General features: G+C 42.1%; 1 protein-coding gene across 2 annotated transcripts in view; it reads left to right on the forward strand.

Annotated features, from left to right (window-relative positions):
• The window catches only part of LOC134102056 (desmoplakin-A-like), a 45,609-nt gene that overhangs the window by 1,126 nt on the left and 36,983 nt on the right, over positions 1–7,500 (forward strand). The gene's annotated exons all lie outside the window — the stretch shown is intronic.

Here is a 7,500-nt window from a genome sequence, read left to right on the forward strand (position 1 = left end):
AAGGGCCTATAATGAGCCCATTTCATGTATAGGCCACGACCTATGGCAATTATGCACCCCCAGCCCCTTCTCCTAATAAAATCATGTTTCTTTTTTTGTCTCAGTCTGTAGAATATGAATCTAAATGTTAAAATTGAAAATTTTGGTTGCACTAGCTGTTTTAGCCCGGAGAATAGAGAACTCCTAAAAAAGCGATTTTAAGCGATTTTAACAGAAATTATCCTCAAAACGCAGGAGGGTGGGATATACTTCTGGATGCTGAAGGCTGTAATCAATTAACTCATTGACTATTGACCAAGAGATTGGCTGTTAATAGTTTCAAAACTACCATAACACGGAAGTAACCTGGAAAAGGCGCTGCCATTTCTCCCTATGGAGGACAGAAAAACGCACAATAGCTATATACTGTACGGCAGGGCTGGACTGGGACCAAAAAACGGCCCGGGCATTTTTGGCCATAGTGGCCCACCATGATAATTTACACGATAAAACATATGTGCACACTGTTTTGTTTGTAAAAAATAATATATAATATTATTATTATAATATTATATATTATTGTACCCTCTCACACACACACACACACACACACACACACACACACACTAGAGTGACCTTTAAACCAGCAAGGATGAGGTTGTGCACAAAACTCATGCTATTAAATGCTTCACTAAATAAAACCTGCTATAATTTATGTTGAGCATTTGCACAGTTTTAGCCAACAATTCACCTTGATACTATTTAGTGAAGATGTATAGGCTACACATCCCAAAACATTTTCATTGTTAATTCCATGGGCTATCACCATTCCTGTTTCATTCCATGCGTCTGACTGCATGTCTGTGTGTATGGGTGTCTGCTTGACGCAAAGAAATGTGATAGTTTGCTTGTTGTACTGCGTCAAGATTGACAACAATTTCGACCAATCGTGACTGTCTTAAGATTTCAGAAGGTTGATGACGAGCCGACAACTCGTTAATTTAATGGGTATCGCAATTCAAATGCGGGGGGTAGGCCTACACAGAAACCACACAAAAAGACGCGCTCACACTATAAAACTTTGTTTTGCTTAACTGGGTGCTGAATCCTACATAGTAGGCAGGTTAATACATCTAAAAGAAGCAAGGGGAAGAAGCAGTCGCAGATTTCAAACTTTTAATTGTTCGTTGTGCGCCCAAAAAGTTCAGCCAACATTTCGGCTCCTTCTTACCTGCCTCACAGTAGCTAATCTGACCTCCTCCTCAATCTGTCCCTGCTGGGTCACGTGTCTCACCTCTTCCTCCTCCTCCGAATCAATTCCTCTGTGTAACTCTGTTGCACACTCGCATGTGCCTCTCTGAAGCCTGCACTCTGTGCTGCTTCTGCACTGCTCGACGGCCCTGTTTGAACTTGTGGTGGCAAACATTTCTGTAATTTTAGCACATTTTTGCTGCATCCACTTGTAGGCTTTAACCTTTTATCTCGCAACTTCTCTGCGCCCCCCTTGCGCTTTTGTGGTTTGTCTTCGTACATTTTCATATAGCCTACGGACGGTCTCAAACTCCGGTCGAACTCCAGTCAAGAGGGAGATGAGGCCGGGAGGGAGTTAGGGAGGGCCCTGAGATTTCATTGGACTAGCCCAATGTCCATTAAGGCAGTCAACCAATGGGCCGCGATTCGCTACCGTTGTGGCCGTACGTTATATAAATGAGCCTAATATTTTTTTTAATTATTATTAAATAGACAGCCTCGGCCCAAATATGCGTCGGCCCACCGGGCATTGCCCGGTATGCCCTATGGCCAGTCCATGCCTGCTGTACGGTACCTACGGCATGGAAAAGAACGATACAGCATGCGCACAAACACACACACACACACACACACACACACACACACACACACACAAACACACACACACACACACACACACACATGCACAAGAACTATGTAGGCTACAGCATGCACATAGAAACACAATAACTACACTGGCCAAAATTATAATCGCTTAAAACACTTTTGTTTTTGCCCTCCATTTATCATGAGTTGACTAGTTCAAAGAGGTAAGACTTCACGTACTGTACATAAAAGGCCTATTTCTCTCAAATATTGTTCATAAATCTGTGTTAGGGAGCACTTCTCCTTTGCCAGTATAATCCATCTACCTCACAGGTGTGGCCTATTACAGTAAAGGTTGGGTATGGCATTCGCGAAACGGCCGGCAGATTTTGAAAATACTCAACTCAAATAGTCCTACCCTTTTTACCCTAACTCCACCCATTCGGAGAACATGGACGCGCATTCATGCACGAGCGAGAATTCAAATGCACGAGAGCGAACCAGGCACTCTTGACAAGGGTAGAGCTGTATAAAATGAAAAGCTGGCATCAGCACAATACGAGCTCTAGTCTCCATACAGTCGCTCACATCAGCTTCCTCCCCAAGCAGGTTGGGTACGTAGCTAGCTAGTTCTACATTCTTTATTCACCTCCAAAGGGTTGTGGTAGGTAATAGTTCCACAAATCCCCGAAGGCAGATGATTTTATACATTACTGTAAAAGCACCAATTAGGCTACTGTCCCTTTTGTTCGTTTTGTTTAGTACACCACAATAACATTTGATAAATGAACCTTACATTTTTCAGTATCCATAAGTGTGTATATTTGAACAGAACATAGCTACATAGGTACATAGCTTATTTATTGAGTGGGTGCTTGCGTTTCTTTACGAATCCGCCGTCTTAGTTTGTATAGAAATGAAGTGACACATACAACAAGGGCAGACGGGATGTGCAGTAGGCTAGTTGGTTTCGTTTTAGCACTTGCTCACAAGCTTTGAGGATGTGCACGAAAGGGTCACGCGATCGTTAGATTGACGAACGAGCTGTGAAATGATGCTAGACTAGAGGGTCAAGAGAATAATTTAGCTGGAGTTTTTCAAGCCCTGCCCGTTCCACATATGATTGACGTGTTTTTCCATTTCAGTGCTTCAAACTCAGTGGCTGTAAGTGGTTTAGGAATAGGATTTCAAGTGATTTTGCAAAAATGGCCAAAAAAGCGAATCCCATACCCTACCTTTAAGATGCTGATTAGACAACATGATTATTGCACAGGTGTAACTTAGGCTGGCCACAATAAAAGACCAATCTAAAATGTGCAGTTCCATCACACAGCACAATGTCACAGATGTTGCATGTTTCTAGGGAGCATACAATTGGCTGCTCCCTCTGACTGCAGGAATGTTCATTTCTCTACCATAAGCCGTCTCCAAAGGCGTTTCAGAGAATTTGGCAGTGCATCCTAACGGCCTCACAACAGCAGATCATGTGTAACCACACCAGCCCAGGACCTCCACACCCATCATCTTCACCTCCAAGATCATCTGAGACCCGCCACCCAAACAGCTGCTGCAACAATTGGTTTGCATAACCAAATAATCTCTGCACAAACTGTCCGAAGCCGTCTCAGGGAAGCACATCTGCATGCTCGTCGTCTTCATCGAGGTCTCGACATTGTTATGGTAACTGACTTGAGTGGGCAAATGCTCACATTCAAAGGCCTCTAGCACTTTGGAGATGTGTTCTCTTCATGGATGAATCCCGAGTTTTACTGTATAGGGCAGATGGCAGACAGTGTGTATGGTGTTGTGTGGCTGAGTGGTTTGCTGATATCAACTTTGTGGATCGAGAGACCCATGGTGGTGGAAGGGTTATGGTATGGGCAGGCATGTGTTATGGACAACGAACACAGGGGCATTTTATTGATGGCATTTTGAATGCACAGAGATACCAAGACAAGACCCTGAGGCCCATTGCTGTGCCATTCATCCACGACCATCACCTCATGTTTCAGCGTGATAATGCATGGCTCCATGTTGCAAGGATCTGACCAAAATTCCAGCCAGCCTAAGGCACACCTGTGCAATAATCGTGCTGTCTAATCAGCATCTTGATATGAGGTGGATGGATTATATTGGCAAAGGAGAAGTGCTAACACAGATTTAGACATATTTGTGAACAATATTTGGGAGAAATAGGCCTTTTGTGTATATGAAGTCTTATATCTTTGAGTTCAGCTCATGATAAATCGGGGGGGGGGGGGGGGGGGGGGGACAAAAGTGTTGCTTTTATAATTTTGTTCAGTGTAGTTATTGTGTGTTTATGAGCATGCTGAATATTAGCCTAGAAATCTAAATGCCCCTAATTTGCTGCCGGGGTAGTCTAGCAACTCTCCGTTGAGATTGGACCTGAGGAGAAAACCTGCAAATATACCGCAGACCCAGATAACTTTCTGAAGGGAAATGAAAATGAACGGAAGTACGTACGAGGGCAGAGCAAGGCTAGTCCACATTGGGAGTGTTTTCATTATCAAATGGATAACGAATGGTGCAACAAGGCGTTCCTATTTTTCTTGATCAGTCATGGGTGTGTTTTGAGCATACCATCCTTTAAACCAGTGAGAATGACATCTGTCAATCCCTTTAACAGCAAGCAGCACGACTTCAAACAGTGCATCAGTGCATCTTGTGACTTTTTTTTTTTACATCTTGTGACGTGCGTTTTCAGCTGTGCTTCATATGCGCTCCTCGCCTAATCACTAGTCATTGCCAATTTACAAATTATGGTGAATAACTATAATAACTCATTGTGAGATGTATTTCATAATATCTTTATAATAATTATGCTTCCCATTGTAATCGTATAATTTGTAATGTTTTGCATGGTTGTGCACTCCTGTGGATGACATAAGTAGGATGCGTTGTGCCATATCACTGTTGATAATGCACTCTTAAAATAACAAGACTTTGTCACTGATTTCTGACCAGGTTTCCCTTGGTCAGTAGTGTTATCCATCCAGGCAGTGTACGATAGCGAATTTTAGATAATGCGCCAGATCCTTAGGTCGTTAATTGCCACACCCCTTGGTGCGTTGCTCAATAAAAGAGAAGCGCATGGCGAAAAACTTGAGACTACTATAGGAATAAGCTTTGCGTTGTGATGATTATACGCTTTCTGCCAGGTTTTGCCCAAGGCCTTAAAGTGTAACTGCGCCCTAAAATATGTTTTTTGAGATGTTGATTGATTGAAATTACTCATAAGTGGTGAACTACACTAATACCAGGGTTAATATTGTCAAAAATTAGCCTAGAAATCTAGACTCCCCTAGCGGCAGCAATGTAATTTGGCTGGCGGGGCAGTCTAGGCACGATCCATTGAGCCAGGGAGCTGAGAACCCCCAGCACCAGCGATCCAATCACAGGGCTTAACATAATGGTGACTGACATGCGACCAGAAGTTGCGACGGTAACGCATCCTGTTATTTGAAAACAAGAAGATGATTCGCTTAGCGTTATCCTATTGCGTGGAGAGGGAAGGTTACGCATCCTGCTACTTGAAAACAAGAAGATGATTCGTTTAGCGTTATCCTATTGCGGGGAGGGAATTTGAAAGACAACTGTTTATCCCACCCCTCCGATTGAGCCCTGTCTACGGTGAGTGTCCAGACCCTACATCTTGATGTGGGTCTGGCTCGTCAGGCTAGTCAAAAATCATATTTCCCGAGAAAAGCAACATTTCGTTTGATTTTGTATTGGAGATATAGCTCTCCGCGCCCTCTACAGGTTGAAACATTCCATGGCATTTTGGTCCAAAAATGCTATGCTGACGTAGTCCTGCACTTCTCTGGTGAGTCTACGTCACCGGGTCGTTACAAATTAGGAATGAAACGCCCCAACACCTGCTGCCCTGATTAGCCTACCTGTGATAAGCCATGTCTGCAGCACTCATTCCCAGATTGACACGAAATCACCTAAGTTGATTGGCTGCAGCAGTGCTGCACGCACTTCCAAATTTCAGAACATCTTACCCATTTTGAAAGCCTTAGTTACACTTCAGCAATAGTCATTTTAGTCACTTATCAGGAAGCAATATAGGGTGACCCAAGTCATCATATGTGAAGTTTGAGTGTGTAATGGGTCATCTAAAAGCAGCTTTGATTGACTAGGATCATTTCTGTTAAAATCGCTTAAAATCGCTTTTTTAGGGGTTCTCTATTCTCAGGGCTAAAACAGCTAGTGCAACCAAAATATTCAATTTTAACATTTAGATTCATATTCTACAGACTGAGACCTTAAAAAAAAAAAAGAAACATGATTGTATTAGGAGAAGGGGCTGGGGGTGCATAATTGCCATAGGTCGTGGCCTATACATGAAATGGGCTCATTATAGGCCCTTATTATGTATTCATTATGTTATTTTAGACACCTACCAATGTGCAGCATGGTAGATATTTGGCTTATGTCTTCATATGTGAAGTTTGAGTCCATAATAGGTCATCTAAAAGCTGTTTTAATTGACTAGGATAATCTCTGCTAAAATTGCTTAAAATCGGTTTTTCAGAGTTTCCCTATTCTCAGGGCTAAAACAAGTAGTGCAACCCAAAATGTTCAATATTAACATTCAGATTCATATTCTACACATCCAGACCTTTCAAAAAATATATGGTAGTGAAAAAAAAACACCCTATGTGCTTGAGAAAACGAAAAGATAGTTGATCCGTTACACATTTTTGGCTATTTTTTGCCATTTTTGTCCAGAAATAGGGTCAATATTTTGTCAAATGTCAAAAATAACCATTTCATTCAATTCCTGGGGTTGGAAATGTATGGAAAAATGTGTTCATTTGTCTCTGTATGTTGTTTACTTCAAATGTTATGCCTCTTTCTATATAATTATTCGGTTTTTCGGGTTCCGGTCGGGTGCAACAAAGGGTTAAAAATGAAGCCTTTGGGACATTATTTCAGCTTGGTACCTGGCAGATTCTGAAAATAGACACTTTAAGGATTCTAAAAAATTAGGTGGCATAAAAAAAGCCGGGGGGTGCGCGTGGACCCCTGTTTCCATCTAGACTATTTACCTAATGATTACCGTGCTCACCTTGGCTTAGAAAGAGAAAGTAAAACTTTGAAAGTCACTTGGCGCTTTTCCAATTACACTCATAACCATACCACATTGTTTGTTTTTAATCTAAAGCAGTCTTAATCTCAAACAAAATGTCAATAGTGACATTGTCAGCATTCTTGAACAACAGTAAATTGTAGCTTCCACTAGGGTGGGTAGCCCCTGATCTGCGCTTTGCAGGAGATAAATCACTTATAATTGCAAGCATCTGCTCAAGACGAGTAGGCTAACAGACTCGCATATCGTGTCATCACACACACACACACACACACACACACACACACACACACACACACACACACACACACACACACACACGAAGCTACCGTTCGAACGGAGTTCAGGATCCTGTCTGGACACTGTAACTCGAAAATATGCAGAGCAGAGCATTCTTAGCTCCATCCTCCCTAAAGCTCATAATCCCTAAGAGCACGCAGAAAGTACATGTTTATTGCTTTCTAAAAGCTGCACAGAAAATGCGTGTCCTGGGGGCGTTTTGTTTTCAAATTTGTATTTCATTTGAAATCTTTTTTTATTACTATTATTTCATATATCATCAAGACCTT

The sequence above is a fragment of the Sardina pilchardus genome, chromosome 15, assembly GCF_963854185.1.
Source record: "Sardina pilchardus chromosome 15, fSarPil1.1, whole genome shotgun sequence".
Classification (NCBI taxonomy): Eukaryota; Metazoa; Chordata; class Actinopteri; order Clupeiformes; family Clupeidae; genus Sardina; species Sardina pilchardus.